At 38.5% G+C, this 19,181-nt stretch overlaps 1 long non-coding RNA gene across 1 annotated transcript in view; it reads left to right on the plus strand.

Moving 5' to 3' along the window:
* LOC127504122 (uncharacterized) overlaps nucleotides 1-19,181 on the plus strand; it is a 1,137,365-nt gene that overhangs the window by 601,317 nt on the left and 516,867 nt on the right. The gene's annotated exons all lie outside the window — the stretch shown is intronic.

The raw sequence follows: 19,181 nt of genomic DNA on the forward strand, positions 1-19,181 counted from the left end.
GAGACTCGTGTGCAGGCAGATAGCAGAAGACTGGCAGTGAAGCTCAGCACAGGGAGCTGTTCAGTGATATGGGTGGCTGGAATTTACATTTTTCCTTCTTCCCTCTTTGTATTATAAATTTGGTTTTGACAGCCAGGAAAAAAAGTTTCAGTGCTCTTTATGGCCAATTCATCTCTAATGAGGCCTCAGCACTGGCCTCCAATACAATAAAATACTTGACCTTTCAGTGTTTTAAGAATAAAGTCTTTTAGAGCTTACAGAAACATATTGCATTTAATCAACAGGTCTGGAATGACCTTATGATTACAACACATTTCTCTTATAGAAGTAATGCAAGCTTATACAATGCCCGGTCTGCCTAACCAGCCTCTAAACTGCCCCTGTGTAACTAATTTGAGTGTAGCATATGTGTTGAATTCATTTGAACTGTAGGTCACGTGTGGTGCAATGCACCATGGTGTGTGCTGGCGATGCGACAGCTTTAGCAGGTGAAGCTATTACCAGCACAGTCGGCCCGCTGCATACACCTGCCTCCCGCTCGGCAGGTGACACTGGGAGGAGAAGCTGGACACTGTGGGAACAGGAAGGACATCAGTAGGAGAAAACATTTAGCATCACAGGGGGAACAGTAAAGCCTTCCTATTTAACAGCTAACATGGGATCTCACTGAAGATTGCCTCAATTGTGTAGCCTGCTGTAGAGATGCATGACTGCTTTCGTACCATTGAGTAAATGGGCCTGTGTGTGCATGTGTGTTTACTGTAGCTGTACAGTCTGCTTTAGCAGTGTAATAGCATCTTTTTAGATCATGTACACACATTAAGTAAATTAGAAAATTGGATTATATGTTTGTAGGGGTGGACGATATGAGTAAGCAATAAGATACGAGAGTCTAAGCATTTGTCTTGTTGATCTGTCATGTTTAAAGACTGATGACAGGATCCTGGCACCCTCATTTTGTGTTTTGTTCTTGGGTTTTGGTGAGCACATCAAATGCACTCTCTTCTTTTTGTTTTGTGTTTGAAGCATGGGCTCTTGTTTCGAACACTTCTGTTTGTTTTTGGTTCTAGTGTTGTGATCTAGATGTTCATGCTGCATGTCATGTCTTCTGTTGTGAACACATGGCATTGGTTGTCCATTCCTTTGCCATGTGCTCTTGTCTGTCAGGGGGTATTCCAGAAAGCAGGTTTATCTTAAAGACTTTGGGCCCTATTTTAACAATCTAAGTACATGGTCTAAAGCACACGGCGCAAGTGCACTTAGGGCGTGTCTGAATCCACTTTTGCTAGTTTAATGATGGGAAAAATGGTCAGCGTGCACGGCGCATGGTCTAAAAGGGTTGTCCCTATTCTCTTAATGAGTAATGTGTGTGTTTTGGGCATAACGTGCAATAAACCAATCAGAGTCTCATCTCCCATTCCCTTTAAAAGCCAGTTGCGCTCATGCCATGGGGGATTCGCTATTTACATGGCGAAATTTGCAAGCGGAAAAACTGAACGCTTCTCTAGTGAGGAAATGGATCTGCTCATGCTCAAGGTTAAAGTGTGCAAGCAGACCATCTATGGGACAAGCCGGATTTCACCAAAGCATTTTTATCTTTATGCACACAATAATAATCTTTTACATTATAATCCTTTTATTTTTAATATTTGGCATGTTTGTGTGCTGCTCTGTGTGTGTAACAAGCAGAGTGTATGCGCGCCTGTAGGTGCATATTACCAACACGCTCTTTAAATAACAATATATATAATATATAACTTTAGACCAGGTTTCAGTTGGTCAATGGCGCAGTCAATTTCAGTTGCCTCAAAATAGCAACACGCCAACAATGCGCCTGAACACACCTCGTTTTCAGACCAGCATGCTCATGGGTGCACAAATGGGTGCAAATGCATTTGCTATTTAAACAACGTGGCGCAGGACATGAAAATGATAACTGCGTTGGGCTGAAACTAGCAAAAAACACTTGCGTCACACCTGGCGCCACATTGTGCCGGGTGTATGATAGGGCCCTTTAAGTGTTAGTATCTGCATCAAGTGAGTTTAGATTGCACTACACTGCTGACAATAATAATTGCCCCTTTCAAAAGATTGTGATTTTGTTCTTCTTTTTTATTTTTCCTTAACAGCTTCCACTCTCTGTTGTGTAGCGATAACATAATATTACTTATGTAAACAGTTTCTAGTATTTCAAAAATAAAAATGTCCATATTCAAAATGCGTGCCCATTACCGCAAAGTGCAACAGTTACGGTGTGGTGCTTGGCAGTGGTCAAAATGGATTTATAAAATGACTTTTGGATTGATCCTTTCTTGTAACCTCAAAGACGTTTGGATGGCATTGACCCTTCACAAAGACAAGGCCCCTTTATTTACTTTTGCTTTGTCAAACAAGCATTGCTGCTCTCATGCCACACGTCATGTTCTCACAGAATCAAAAATACATTGCAGAGAAAAGAGGACACTGACAATGTGCCAACAGACAAGACAGAGCAGGTTGCTTTTGTCTCAGCTTTCAAATTTTGTCATTTTTTTAACAATAAATACCGTTTTGTGGCTCTTTAATGTGTCTTGACAGATCGCTGTAGCATCTCAGTTCAAGTGGCACGTGAACCGATCATCTCTTCCTACTAGTAATAAACATGATTTAACATCAGACGGTATGTTGTTTCAACTGCAGAAAGAGTTCAATACACACCATTTTTTAAGTTCGGGTCCACTGACATTAAAGGTTTAGTTCACCCAAAAATGAAAATTCTGTCATTAATTACTCACCCTCATGTTGTTCCAGACCCGTAAGATCTTCGTTCATCTTCGGAACACAAATTAAGATATTTTCATGAAGCTTTGAAGCTTTACGAATCTTTTGTTTCGAATCAGTGGCTTGGAGCGCATATCAAACTGCCAAAGTCACGTGAACTATTGAAATTTCGAAACACTTATGACGTAACAAAGCCTCGTTTACTGAAATCATGTGATTTTGGTGCTCCGAACCACTGATTCGAAACAAAAGATTCGTAAAGCTTCGAAGCTTCATGAAGCAGTGTTTTGAAATCGCCCATCACTAGATATTGTTGAATAAAGTCGTTTTTTTTTTTTTTTTTTTTTTTGCCGTACAAAAAGTATTCTCATCACTTTATAATATTTAAGTTGAACCACTGTAGTCACATGAACTGTTTTAAAAATGTCTTTAGTACCTTTCTGGGCATTGAAAAAGGAAATGATCTTGCTGTCAATGGAGGCCTCACTGAGCCATCTGACTTTATCAAAAATATCTTGTATTCTGAAGATGAACGAAGGTCTTACGGGTGTGGAACGACATGAGGGTGAGTAATTAATGACTGAATTTTAAATTTTGTGTGAAATAACCCTTTAATTTATTAACTCTCCTGTGTTTGTTTGTTGGACAAAATGGCGGATTCAACATCATGATTTGGTCAGATCGCCGGTCAATCAAACTCCTGGTGAAGGGTGAATTAAATTACCACACAACCTTGGTGTTTGTCAAAAACAGTAAGTAATTCAGACGCAAACTTTTACACTGACTAGGCCCTGTAAATGTTAAAATTTCCTTATGTTCCCGTTGGTAACATTTGCCATCCAAATAGGGCTAAATTCCACTCAAAAATTCAAAAATTGTGTTCAGCATGCGCTGACTGATGGAGTTTTGTAATATTACTAACAAACTATAGACACAATGTAAAAGAAGATATTCATAGTGCAGTGTAGAAAGCTTCAGTGATTGATAATGATAGTTTCGCGAGAGTGCAGAACTCAATCGTTGAGGTGACAGCCTCAGTCATCATAAGGGGAGTGATCTTTTTCTTCATTGAAATGCTAGCGTTGCTTTTAAAACCCTTCTGCAAAGCGTCACACTAAGCGATTCAGGTATATTGTCTGTTAAAGCCCTTGGAGAGAAGAGGGGGCATAATGATAGCAGGTGGGGTTTTGTGTGATGTTGACCATTGAATATAGATACAATGGCTAGATTATACTGAGATCCCGACTACCTCGGAACCAGATAATAACCAATCACAAATGTGTTACACTTGTCTTTTCAATGCAGTGGACAGGTAGCAAGGTAATGCCAAGTGTAAACACGACCACTGAGTCTTTCAAATGGTTGCTAGCAGTGTTTGCAACAATACGTCCAATGGACTAGTCAAAACAAGTCTTATATGGTGGCTCTAATTCACTCTACAACAGCACGCCAGTTGGTTTAGGGAGGTAAAGACAGCTCAATCCCATGTAGAAAGGAGGTGGATGAGGGGAATGAAAACAACATGACTTGATTTGCATGTTTGGGGGGATGGGTTGTATGGGGTCTTGAGAATTTATCTGTGTGCTTATACTGTGAGCAAAAAAACAGCGTAACATCATGACATTGTGTAAAATGTAAGTAAATCATAATGGGGCTGAAGCTGAAGGAGAATAAAGAGAAAAAACAAGGCATGTTCTAGAGAGACAGCAAGCATGAGCCTGTTTGACTCGAGCTTTTGATAGTGTTGCCATGGTGACCAGGAGCAAATCTCCCAAGCGTCGTCATCAGCATGACTCTTCCCGTGGAAACGGGGGGATAAAAATAGACGTAGGACCAGAGAACAAAGGCCTATTTAAGAGGGAACGAGAAAACGAAAGGGAAATGGAAAAAACAGGCAATGATGAAAAAGATGTCATGTCTGACTGGTGCTAAAGCGTGGATGTAAAGCAGACAGGATGGATGAACTTTTAAAATGGCGGCCCTTTGATTGACAGGAGAAGCTGAGCTGCGGGGGGCAGGAAATCCCGTTGTTAGCGCAGCCCATTTTAAAGCAGCAGAGCTGTCGGTACTGGCACGGCCACCTCCTGTGTCTATACCGCTCCCACACAAATGCTCACTCCATGTGGAGGAGAAAAAACATTGGTGGTAAAGCTATGTTCTGCTGTTTAGCATTTTCATACAATTTCCGCATTCTGTTTACACATCATGATGTAATAGCAGCGTGTGATATATTGATTGCAGTACTATGCAGAAAGCTTTGGTACATGTGAGGAAACAAGGCCTATAAAATAGCGCAATCTCATATTTTACCATAGAAGCTCATGGGGTCTTGCCCACCGCTGGGGCGGCAAATGCAAAATCACAGCCTCCCTCAGTGTCAGCAATTATTTAACCATGCAGATCAGTAATTACACATGTGTAATTATTGCCTGTCAGTCAGTCGCCACGATTTCCATAAAGGTGTGTAGGTACACAATACATTTTGGTTTAAGGCCAGGGCTTGACTGTGGTTCTTAAAGAGGCATTATTCATGCAATTTCATGTCATCCCACGATACACAAAAGAGTGGTATCACTTTATTTTACAGTCCTGTTTCACATAAACATACTATGTACTCATTGTAGTAATGACACTAAGGGGCCGTTCACACAGAATGCTTTTTTTCCATTCCAATGCACTACTTTTCCATTGTTTTTCTATGTAAACACGTGCTAGACGGACGCGTATGACCGTTGCGCTCACGTCTTTTGTAGAACGGTGTTCTAAAAACACGGCGCTCAAGTTAAAATCAGTTCAACTTTTAAAAAACGCATCTCGAGACCTTGCATTTTTCCCTATTCCACTGCCTGCGTCTCACATTTTTCAAAGAAAAAACACGTTCTATGTGAACGAGCGCTAACTATATTTCTGAATCTTTTGAAGATTTTCAGTGGTTAATGATCAAATGTTGCGCTGCATTAATAAAATCTGTGTTTTATATACACTGCCAAACAAAAGATTGAAATAATATCTATATATATATATATATATATATATATAGGGCTGTCAAGCGATTAAAATTTTTAATCGAATTAATTCTGTTATGTGGCGATTAATTAATCTAATTAATCGCAAATTAATTGCACATCAAATTTGGCTGATAAATTACTCCCAAAAGATAATTTAAAGTCATTATTGTGTAAAGCATCAATAGATATTACAAAAAGTACCTTCAGCAAGAAATATTTTATTTGATTCAGCATAGAATTTATTACACATACATTTTTGGACCATAAGGTTGAGTAAATGAGGACTGAATTTTTTATTTTTTTTATGAAATTATACTCTAAATAAGAAACTAAAGCTACCAGTAGCTGGCAGTAAATTTTTAATGATTCATTCATTCATTCATTCATTCATTCCATTAGTTCAAACAGCTGATTCATTCACATTCATTCAGGAATTAAAGTGTTAGGCATTTTATTATGCATTAATAATTTTAACATGTTATTTTTTACCATAATTAATGAATCTAATTAACGTGTTAAATCGACAGCACTAGTATATATATTAGTTCACCTAAAAATGAACTTCAGACAAGGAATGACTAAAAGTTAATATTCTGTTCTAATTTAGCTTCGGTACTCCCTCAACCTAATACCTCATGGCTAATGTGTAATTATCAGCTCATTTACCTTTTAAATCTGACCTGCTCTCGCTTTTAAGGACAGCGAGGATCCTGATGTTGGGGTAACTCCTGGGGGAAGAGTCCCAGGTCTCTCCGGGCCCGGCGTGGCAGCTGGCCTGACTGTCGGCATGCGGCTAATGGAATGCCTAAACCCATCTGGAACTCTCCTCATCCTCCCTCCCGCCCATTCCCAATGCCAGCTCAAGCTTCCATACGCCCACCTGAGTCTCCTAGGATTGCCCGAAACATGGCGTAGCCCACTGAGGCCACTGCAGTGTGGGGGTCTGGCTAAATACGGAAACCCGGCTCGACACCTGAGGAACAACTGAAGCACAGAGTCACTCCTTGCACGGTTTATATTTTTATTTTATTGGACAATAATAAATTTAGTACATGGTATTTATTATATTATTAAATGGATAGTTCCTAATATTTTATGAAGTAAAATACTACTTTTTTTTGAAGAATATTGCATATACTACCCAGCAGTGGCAGATGCAGAAAGTGGAAGATGATTGAGCCTCTTAAAGTGTGGGTGAGCCCAAATAATTAGACCCCCCCTCCACCCCATTGTGATGCAACGTGCTACAATGAACTCCACATCATCAAGCACTCCTTCAGAAAGACAAATGTTCCAGTTTATAAAGTTTAATTTAATGTGTCTAGTGTGAACAGCCTCAAATAGTTGTGGCGCGTCACGTCACAAAATGCTCCTGGTGCAGATTGGATGGATTTATTATAAGCGATTTGCTTGCATTCGCTCTAGACTGAATGTTGCTTACTTATTTGCTTATGAAATGGACGTGGGCCATGTGCGTGTAAACCTCACTCCCTGATCTCAAGAGGAGCTCTAGGGACTGATGCAAGAGACTGCGGTCTTTAGCCTCCTCGTTAGAGCGCCCAGCTCCCATGCCGGCAGGACCAGGGTTCGAGTCCTGCTTAGAGTGGGCGGTTCAAACAGGAGGGGTTACATTGGTGCCGTGACCCGGATGGGAGTGAGGTTTAGGGGGCGAGTGTAATGGACGTAGGCTGGTAAGAGCTGTGCGTGTAAACCTCATTCCCCTGATCTCAAGAGGCACTCTAGAGATTGTGGTCTTTAGCCTCCTTGTTAGTGAGCCCAACTCCCATACCGGCGGACCCGGGTTTGAGTCCCGCTTAGAGCAGACGGTTCGAACAGGAGGGGTTACACTTATTCATGACATATAGCAACACAGCTAAAAGTATTCCTCATATTTTGGACCTCTTATTGTCTTTTAATATAGTCTACTTCTGCTTGTTGAGACATGCATTCTCAAGCCCCCGTAAGAGCTGTGTTTGTGATGTTTAAGTTGGGAGAGGCTCATGCTCGATACGCGGAAATGCCGTTTGCAAGGTTAGTTTATTTTTTAAATTCTGCTAGGTGCCACTAGTGTCGCAGAAACTACGTACATCACCTAAATGCAACTCTAAATGCACATTGCGATCAAGTGTGAGCAGCCGCCACGTGAAAAACATGAAAAATAAAAACAAGGCAGGAGAGAGAGAGGCAGAACTATATTACGAAGAGAAATCACAATGTTGGAATGTTATGTACATTTCAGAAAACCCCTTGCTCACAAATATTAAACGCAAAAATTGCATAACCATGCCACGACGGGCCAGACTAAAAACCTACCCTTAGCTTACCTAGTATGGCTGATGTCTGTTCTAAACAAGTCGGAGTTGGCTGGGTTTTGAATTTAAAGCCCTGGGTATGCTTCGTTTTTTTACACTGTTGCTAGTGTAGCGCACAGTTGAACGCACAGCCTTGGAAGGTATACTTCATTCGACTCGTACGTATTCACAGGTGTTCGACGCATGCGCAGTTTTGAGCAATCTCTCGCCATGAGTTACAACCCATGTAATCATCTTTGTATTCTTTCATACTAGAGGTGTACAAATGAGGGTACTTTCAAACCTTTTTGCACAATCTCTCATCTATGTAGGCCTCGATTGTCACTTTAGCTTGCATGCGTTCCGGTCAGTTCTGTTTATGGAGCTTTTCTTCAACTACCTTGTGAATCGACGCCCACAGGGCATGGTTGCCACCTTGTGAATAAACTGATTACGCATGTGCAACCTGCGCGTACAAAGTACGTGTGGTTACAAAAATCCGGTGGTGCGCGTACACTTCTGATGGCGAAATTCGCATCATGCACTGTACGCTGACCCTCGCGTACGCGTAAAATATCAAAAATACTTTGGGCTTTAGACATTAATAATATCATCGTAATTCTAAGTGTCTGTTAGTTCTCTTTCAAAAGAAAAATGTCAAGTTACTACGCCGTCCTGTCATCTTTGTGTAGACATCTTTCATTCTTAAGTCATAGCGATTTTTGTAATAACATGAAAAGGGCACTGTTAGTTGGAATTCGGATATTGGCGCGAAGAAGAACGTAACGTTACTACTGCCATGGCATAACTGAAGAGACAAATTAGCATATTCTTATTAATATTAGGATAGAGTTCTAATACATGATAAAACAAATCACATTTAAAATAATTATCAAAGAATTGTTAAATGTTAGAAAATTGTATTATTGAAAATAATGTATTTCCCTGGATCTGACCGTGTGGGGAAGCTATCAATCTCACCCATAGATCTGTCCCAGATAATGTAATGAAATTGATTCATTAGTACTTCACTAAATTATAAGAATTAAGATATTGTATTCATTCATTCATTCATTCTGTATTTTAAAGATGAAGTGTATAATTTGGTAACACTTTAGTATAGGGAACACATATAAACTATTAACTACAACTTTTCCCTCAATAAACTCCTAATTTACTGCTTATTAATAGTTAGTAAGTTAGTTGTTAAGTTTAGGTATTGGGTAGGATTAAGGATGTAGAATAAGGTCATGCAGAATAAGGCATTAATATGTGCTTAATAAGTACTAATAAATAGCCAATATTCTAGTAATATGCATGCTAATAAGCAACTAGTTAAAAGACCCTAAAATAAAGTGTTACCTATAATTTCTACGCCACTAGCCTCACCAAGTGGAATCACAAAAATAATTGTTTTCAAATAATAATCTAATGCCACTGGTTGAGTCAATGTTACTGTGTCAGGCTGGGTTTACCTTTGTCAGAGGAATTAACTAGTTATTGAATGCCTTTAAGTAGTAAGCTTAATTACCTGATGCTCTTTACTCATAAACTAATAAACCACTGTGATCCAATTAGAATGCTTAAAGACAGTTGTACCTCATTCATGTAAAATGCAAAATAATTCATCCTCCCATGGGGGTCTGGGTGAGCGCTGGCCCTATTTCTCTGTCTGATTTATGGTGGACATCTCTCTGCACGCCAGACGCCTGGAGATATAATGATCGTCCTGATGTGGGTGCTCTACTTTCCCATCTCCCCCCTCAGCATGAACAAACCACAGCGCCTCCTTCTCCTTCTGTGCCTGTCATGAGCTCTCTCTCTTTGTCGAGCTTCAACGTGCCTGAACACTGCCACCTGCTGGCCAGTTTCCTTTCTGACAGCCCAGTGTGTTGTTAGCTGCGGTTTAGATCATGTGTGATTTGACAGTGTTGTTTTGATTTGAAGTCTAATCATCAGAGCTGGTCCAGAATCAGTTTATTAATGCATTTATTATTATCATTATTATTATTTATTACAATACATTTAGTAACACTTTACAATAAGGTCCTATTAGTTGAGTTTAGTTGATGTGTTAACTAAAATCAACTAATGATGAGCAATTAATTTGCTACAGTATTTATTCATATTTGTTAGTGTTAATTAATTAAATAATTACAGCTGTTTTGTTATTTAAAAAAAAAAATGTATATGTAATAAATATGTAATAAATGTTTTAGAATTTCTTTTATTAGTTCATTAACTAATGTAGTTAACAAATACAACCTTATCATGAAGTATTACCATACATTTTTTATAACCACTAACTTTTTTTGCCCTGGTTAACTAACAAACTAGCTAACTATATATAACATTATTAGTTCTATGATTCATTGGGCAACATCAGATGCTTCAATTTTTATCCATCTTTTATCTATCTATCCATTTATTTTCTAAACCACTTAAGGTCATCCCAGCCTGTGCTTTTAATTCTTATGTAAATCCATATTTATATATACTACATACCCTTTCTGCAAATGTTATCTTGTATTTGTGCCTTTGTGTACATATGCTATTTTATTATACTGTCTTACTGCTGTGCCTCTGCAATCTTCTGCTACAGAAATCAAATTTGTTGTGTAGGCCTAAGTGGCGAATAAAGCTCTTTCTAATTAATACTTTCTAATGTTCTTGTTTAAAGGGTGTTTTGATATTTTCACTGAAAACAACAAGACAGCATTTGCTGCAGTTAAAAGTCAATTCAGCAACACAAATCCTATATTTTTGCATAACAAATAGACCTCAAATAAGGTTAGAAATACACAATCACACGAGTGAGCCCCATGGGTTTATCAGTGACACATCAGTGAGCATTTTTCTATGTATAGCAACAGACAAACATCTAATTCTGCTGCAGTACCACTCATCTCCTCCAGGGTGTCTCAAATATCCGTCCTCTGTAAGACAAGGCATCCATCACTCTGGTTTTCCTCCTTGCTCTTCACGTACTCACTCTTGTCCACATGGTCCTAAAGTCGGTAGGACGATTTTTTCGATTTTTTTAGCTGGGCTTTATGGGGAGATTGAAGCTTGCGGGCCAATTTAGGCTCTCTGTAATCTTCTAGCCAGCACTTCATGCAGAGGTGCCAGACAGAAGGGCCGTCCCTCAGTGTGCTCGATAAGAGGTTATCTGCTTAACCATGCAGAGGGACCGAGCACTGAAAAGTCAGACAGGCATATAGATGTTCACAGACATACTTTTTAATCCCTTCCAAAATGAACACATCTGTTTGTTTGTTTTTTCTTTCTCACAAGCTCTGTAGAAATTATGAAGTGAATACCTAACTTCCTAACTTGTGCATCCTTTGAGATTTGAATGTCCGTAATTGCAGATTGAATTTTCACAGGGCATCCCCTCATTTATTTTGACCTTTGTTGAATACCATAATGCTAATTCTCTTGCTGTGCGCGATCCTTCTGACTGCCTGGTGCATCTTCATTATGGATTTAGACCTTTTTGCTAACATTCCGGGTCAAATAACAGTTAGTTGTTCAAATACTGCCTGCTGGCATCCCATTAAAAAGTGAAACATGAAATTAATCAATACAGAGAGTCACAAACTGCTCGAAATGGCCATTTTAGTAGCAGCATCACCTAAGACCCCCATACTATTAAATTATTTCCCTTAATTATGTATATAATACCATATGCAAATCCAAAAGCACATGACCTTCTGTAGTGCCCACATGATAACAATAACAATAGATCCCTATACGTTTCAGATGGGTTCCATGTTCTAAACAACGTTTAAGTTAAAGTTATTAACATAGGACTTTGATATGGCTGGTAAGGTAGGTCATAAGCTCTGGATGATTTTTTAAAACCTTACATATATTGACTTGAATATATATTTGACTCTATGCAGCCAAATGAGCTCACTGCTCAACATTTAAATAGCTGGTTAGCATTTACTATATAGCACAGGGGTGCAAAACTCATGCTGCGTCCCAATTCGCCTACTTATACTATGCCCTGAAAGTATGTACTTGTGTGTAGCAGAAGAGTAGGCAAGCTTTGGGACATACTAACTGCGTCTTTAACAGACAGCTCTGTCGCTTAGTTACGTGCATCCTGTCACCGTTTAAACTGCCCTGTCAATCATCTTGTCACAGTTAAAATCCTCCACATTCAATTTAATTTAATTTCCTATCGTTTCAAAGAGAAATGAAGTAGCACGTTAATCTGGCAGTTGTGGGTCTTTCATGCAGAGAACTCTCCTCATGTGTTTGCAATTTGCATAATGAAGCATTTAAAAGTTAATGACCAAACATATCATTACAAAAGTTCACAATGCTGTAACAGATGAAATATAATGTGGATAACATTGAATAAATATCTTTTCGTCAAGTTGGATACTGATTATTAATCACTCAAACCCCTTTATCTAAACCTAATTAACCATAGTTTTTGCACATTTGCCATGTTTGTAGTTTTTAACACTTTTTAGTTGTTTTTGTAGTTATACAAAATAGGTTGTGGGAAATATTAGTCGTTAGAGTGTGCACAGATCTGACTGTAACCGGAAAAAGTAGACCATACGGGTATCTTTGGAATACTCATTTCAACATACTATGATTCTAATTCTAATTTCGAATACTATTTAGGACAGATAGTATGCGAATTAGGACGCAGCATCAGTTCCTGGAGGACCACAGTCCTACATAGTTTCAGTTCCAACCCTGTGTCAACACACATACCTGTAGTTTTCAAATAAGCCTGGAGGACTTGATTAGCTGGATCAGGTGTTTAATTAGTTTTGAAGTTAAACTCTGCAGGGCTGATAGTTTTGATATCCATGCTATAGCAGTTTGCAGTGCGCTTCAGAGTTCCTCTGATACCCTACACCTTCCCCAGCTCCACCTGCATAGATCTGCTACATGCAATTTTATATATGCTATTTGTGCTGAAGCAGTATGTCTTACATGCTCACGGCAGCATATCAGTGTTTGTATTGGCAGTAGCAAGTCCCTATACTTGCTCTGCAGCAACAATAATCTACAACAACAGCAATGATTGTCATATCCATTACCATGCTAAAAGAGTTGTCATGATAGAATATCTATACAGATAGATAGATAGCGGGAAAACTAGTCCAAATAGGGTTAAATAACAACTTATTCTGAACCTAAATAACAACCTAATACCCAATCATGAAATGACAGGCATCCTACATTAACTCACAGTGGCGCCTGCAGCTGTACCATGAGCACTACAACTGACCTGAGAAATGTTCTCCCTGCAAATTTTTTTAAGTAGTTATGTGTGTGTCCCATATTTCTGAACCAGTGATGCCAATCATTCGTGAATTATTCATTCTTTTGAGTCAGTTCTTTCTTTTCTGTGAATTGGCCAAATGGGTTTGCAAAATGGTATGAATCGATTTGCATTAGTTTGGACAGCTCTCTCACTAATTCAAACGAAACGGTTTCTTAGTCAGTAAAACAGACAGTAGGCCTAACGAGATACTTAAAGGCACAATATGTAAGATTTTTAGATATCCAAAACCACTAGAACAATGTTATATATTTTGTTGACTTGCACTTACATTGTCCCAATCATTTCCAACAATGTTTAAATCCAGAGAAATCAGCAATTTTATCCAGGACACGGAGCATTGCGTCACCTGTCAATGACGTCATATGCGCGGTACCTTCGATTTCCAGTTTGACTAATATCGATCTAGATTACTGCAAGAAGTCTCTCATAGCAGCCACCGAGTGAACGCACAGAGTTACGTTATAATATAACTTTCAACACACTCAAATGTACTTAGTATGATTGTTTGAACCATGTAAAACAGCGCTGTGTTACCTCACATGCGCAATGAAAAGAGCGGAAGAGGCTGACTGCAGCATAAGCATAATAAAAGCACAGCTGAACTCGAGATCGGTGTGCATCACAGGTACCTCTCACTAGCATTCGCTCCAGCGGCCTCGTCCCGCTCCCACGGCTCTCGACCCGTCCTGCTTCATATCACCGTAACGTCAGTAAAAGTTTAATACATTAGCTCATAAACATACTTTCTGCCTGAGTCAACTCCCATGATTCTATGCTCATTCACAGCGTCATCAAGCTATGAATTTGTTTTGAATAAGCGACCTCTAGTGGCGAAAATTACATATTGTGCCTTTAAGAACACAGAACAAACAGAGCTGGATAATCTGAATATTCACCTAGAAACAATTTAAACAAAAGGCTATTTTTTGAGAACTTTAAGAAAATTGCCACTGCTGTGTCATGTAAATAAGCAGACATTTACAGTGAAAGCATGTTTGTGCCCACCAGCACTTTTTCAGTTGTTTTCTTATGAGACTAAGCGATAAAAAAGACACCTTCGTTGCTCTTACTGATCGTTTAGTCAGAAGAGCCTCAAGTCTTATAGAAGTGCGTAATAGTTACACGAATTACAAGAAAACTTCTCTCAGAGTTGAATTTTTAACAAAAGCATATATTACATTTTTGAACTTTTTAGTCTTGTTTTTGTAAAAAATAAATAAATAAAAATAAAATTCTCCTCTGTGCGTACCTTCAGATGAAATCCTGCAGGCGCTCCCGATAACATCGTTTAGGAAACAAATCCTTTCCAAAAAGCACAAGACTGGCCTGCAGGAAAGGACAGCAGAAAATGAGTGGTTAAGATGGGAATAATGTGGGTGGGTTGCTCCTGGTAGGTAGAGTGAATAAAAGGGTAATGGATATAACAAGAGCAGCCCTGTGGGGACATGAGGAACAAGGATATCCTTGAGAGGGAAATGGCTGAGGTGGTAGAAAAAGAGAGGGGAGACCTTTAAAGACTGAAGGGATGGAGGCGAGACCTGGGGTGAGAAATCCCAGAGGCCCCAAAGCCCTTTCTTTGAGATCCTGCGCAATCCCAGAGGGCTGATTATTTGACAAAGCAGCCAGACCACCAGATAGACAAGGCCTCTCTCAAATTTGTGACAGAGCTGATGCCAAGCGCCAAAGGGGGTGAGCGGTGCGGGCTGAAGAAAAAATTGCAGAAGAGAGAAAAATAAATAAATAGATGAGGGCGATGAAGTCTAAACATTCCACCGCAGCCTCAGAGGTGTGTGCATTGTGTAAAGCACATTCATTGCTCCTCGGCTGCCCCTGCAGACTATTGAGCTGTGCACAGCTTAGATATAATTTTTTTTTCTTTTTTTTTTTTTTTTTAATATCTCCTCTAGCGAGACCCACGATTACAGGCAACACCTTGCAATAATTTACTTTCATATACTTATAGCACTGGAGCATGTTTATCTTTTTTTGTAAAGGAGGGCAACATGTAAATGTTTTTATTTTTGGACTACCAAGTGAATAATAAATAAATATCTGAGTATGATAAATTACAGAAATGTTGGAATTTTACAATTTCATACTCGCTAAATGCTTTTCAGCAACCACTTTTTAAAGCTACATTTGGATGTTTATCTTTTCCATGTATTTTATAGAAGGTTTTCCTCAGCTTTAGCACTGAACATCAATAATACAGCAGCTCAACTTGCCTATATAATACAATTACAGATCCATTTCCACTCTCTCTCCATTCAAAATGCCTCATGGGTTTTTGGTGAACTACTGTAAGCGGTAACAAAAGCTGAATTCCATAAAACACGTTCATGACTAAGTACACTTTTAAAAAGTACACTTTGTAATCATTTCAAATTAAAAGTTTTACCTTAAAGTATACTAAATCATTGTTTTAAAAATATTTTGTTCTTCTTTAAAGTACACTTATTTTGATGTGTTGACTACCATACTACACATAATTTGAACTGAAGTGTGTTATTCAGTTTTACATTTAAAATGAATGTAATTTAAATGCACTAAATTGCAACTTCATCATTACAAATTTGTAATTACAAATATATTTAAAAACATTACTGTGACGAGCAGGGCGGGGCGAGAGCCGCGAGGGAATGGCGCGAGGCCGGTGAGCTCCGGAAGCATAAAAGGAGGAGCGACGACAGTGAAGGACAAGAGAGGACCAGGCCTGAATTTTATGTTATGTTTTATTATGTTTGTGTGGCCGGTAGACGTCCGTGACTTTCGTTTTGTATTTGCTTATTTTATATATTAACGTTTGTGAACGTTCGCCGGTTCCCGCCTCCTTCTTCCCGTATCTACGAACTGTACTACAATTACTTACAGGTTTCAATAGAAATTACATTAAAGCATATATTTTTTTGGTATCATAAATGCTTGTCAGTATATTCGATGGTACACTTTAACTATTTTTTTCCAAAGACAATAGATGCAGTTATGAAATTTCAGATAAAGATGCACTGAAGCCCTGCTTATGTGAAAAAAACTCTTTTTTATTATTATTCTGCATTATGACGTACATCCAAGTCTGACAGATTATCACATTACAATATAAATGAATTGTTCACAATAAGATCTATAACATGCCTTTTGAAAATACAGAGGGGGAATTTTCATTTCATGCTGACTGAACTTAATACATTTTAATTTAATTGCAAAAAACCAAATGTCTGAAAAGATTATGTTCAGTTGGTACTTAAGTTTATTCTTTTAAACTATATTTTTATTATTTTCGTAATAAGTACTCTTTTAAAAAAAACTATGCTATAAAGTACTTCTTTCTCACAGTGGCAGCATTAAAGGATTAGTTCACTTCAGAATTCAAATTTCCTGATAATTTACTCACCCCCATGTCATCCAAGATTTTCATGTCTTTCTTTCTTCAGTCGAAAAGAAATTAAGGTTTTTGAGGAAAACATTCCAGGATTTTTCTCCATATAGTGGACTTCACTGGGGTTCAACGGGTTGAAGGTCCAAATGTCAGTTTCAGTGCAGCTTCAAAGAGCTCTACACGATCCCAGACAAGGAATAAGAGTCTTATCTAGAGAAACCATCGCTCATTTTCTAAAAAAAAATAAAAAATTATATACTTTTTAACCACAAATGCTCATCTTGCACTGCTCTGCGATGTGCCGCGCATTACGTAATCACGTTGAAAAGGTCACGCGTGACGTAGGCGGACGTTTTGTGCATTCACTTTGTAAACACTTGCTCTGTACTTCCGCCTACGTCACACGTGACCTTTCTATCATGATAACGCAATGCGTGGCGCATCACAGAGCAGTGCAAGGTGAGCATTTGTGGTTAAAAAGTATATAATTTTTTATTTTTTTTTAGAAAATGAGCGATGGTTTCTCTAGATAAGACTCTTATTCCTCGTCTGGGATCGTGTAGAGCTCTTTGAAGCTGCACTGAAACTGACATTTGGACCTTCAACCCGTTGAACCCCAAGTCCACTATATGGAGAAAATCCTGGAATGTTTTCCTCAAAAACTTAAATTTTTTTTTGACTGAAAAAAGAAAGACATAAACATCTTAAATGACATGAGGGTGAGTAAATTATCAGGAAATTTTTATTCTGAAGTGAACTAATCCTTTAATGCATGAAGCAATGTTTTCAACTACTAGGATTGTTCAAGAGAATGTGTAACAGCAAAATCCTTTAGCTTTGCCTACAAGAACATAGCAAAATGTGATTAGTGTTAACTAAACAACGGAAGTGATTGAACAGGTTTGATTATTGAGATGTCACCAGGCTGTAGGAGTATTTTAAAGATTGCTTGCATTGATTTATTGACCACATTATCCCTGTAGATGATCCTTTCTGAGCAACGGTTCAATGATGGAGCACTTGGTCACACAAAGTTGATGACTTTTTTTTGCTAGAGGTTCCACCATTCGTGGTTTAAATGTGGGGAATAAAGATTTTCCCTTTTTTATTTAGATGATATCGCATATTTTTGTTTGTATGCTCGTGCTTGCCAAAATCTTGGCACAGATTTTAACGTTTTCAGATTTGCCCAAGGATATGTCTTGAAAAAATTTAAATCCTGAGCCTATTCGGTCAAAAACACAATGCGGATGCTTATCCGTTAGATGTATATTTTTTCCTGACAAACAAAACAAAAATGATTTATGATTAACTTGCAAGCTTGGTCTGCCTGCAAGAAAGCTAAATGAGGTCAGGCTATGAAAACAAATCTCTCAACCGTAGCCTTTGTTTGGGTTTCATTAAAACTCTCTACCACACTTGGAGAAACACTATGAAAGATAAGAAATATACTCTGGAAGCCAACCCTCAAGTTTATATATTTTAAAACAACTGTGAGCATGAGGGAGTCCTGTTTGACAAAGTTGGGCATATCTTTTACTATGGGCACTTTTGGCCCTGTGGATTTTTACTCTAACACACTATTCACACTCTCAGATTAAATGGTCTACTACAATGTCCAACAGGGTATGTACATACATCACATGAGAATTCTTGGAACAACAGCAACAACAACAACAAAAAATAATAAAAATAAATATAGCTGCGAGCAGCGATTACTGGGATTCAAGTGCTTTAAGGCCTTTCAGCATATGTTTAAAAAGGTATAATGTTTATTTAGCAAGCATGTAATAACTTAGATCATAGATGGATAAGACCATTTACAGCAAATACAGGCAGTTTACTAAGGAAATACATGTTTTTTAAAGCTTTTATCACCTTTGTAACAGTTAAAGCGCCAGCTATGGCCTGATGTCCATAAAAGTTTCCATGCTTCTTTAGAATCACGTGACGCATGTGCACACCCAATTTCATGAAGTTCTATTCTACGCAAATCAAGCAAGAAGAGGGCCATTTTCAGTCATTTCATTGGATTTGTCATAGAAATACAGAATTTTTTCACCCTTTTAACAGTTATAGTCCCACCTATGCGCCGATCTTCATAAAAGTTTGCATGCTTCTTTAGAATCATGTGCTGCATGTGCTCACCTAATGATGTAAAGTTCTGAGTTTACATTTAGGGTGCTCCTCATTTCTTATTTGTGCATCCTCGTTTCCTTTCCTCGCGACTCAGCCCCACCCCCGTAGGATGTGAGGGGAGGATGCAAGGAAAGAAAACGAGGATGGAGGAATCAAAGGAAATGTAATTTGTATTTTGGAATGTTCTTGATCACTCGAGCGTCACTTCAAAGCGTCATCAGCTGCACTCGAGGGATCTGCCCTCATGTTGTTAAAGTTTGATTATTTTAAAAAAAATCATAAATATTAAT

This window comes from Ctenopharyngodon idella, chromosome 21 (genome assembly GCF_019924925.1).
Source record: "Ctenopharyngodon idella isolate HZGC_01 chromosome 21, HZGC01, whole genome shotgun sequence".
NCBI lineage: Eukaryota > Metazoa > Chordata > Actinopteri > Cypriniformes > Xenocyprididae > Ctenopharyngodon > Ctenopharyngodon idella.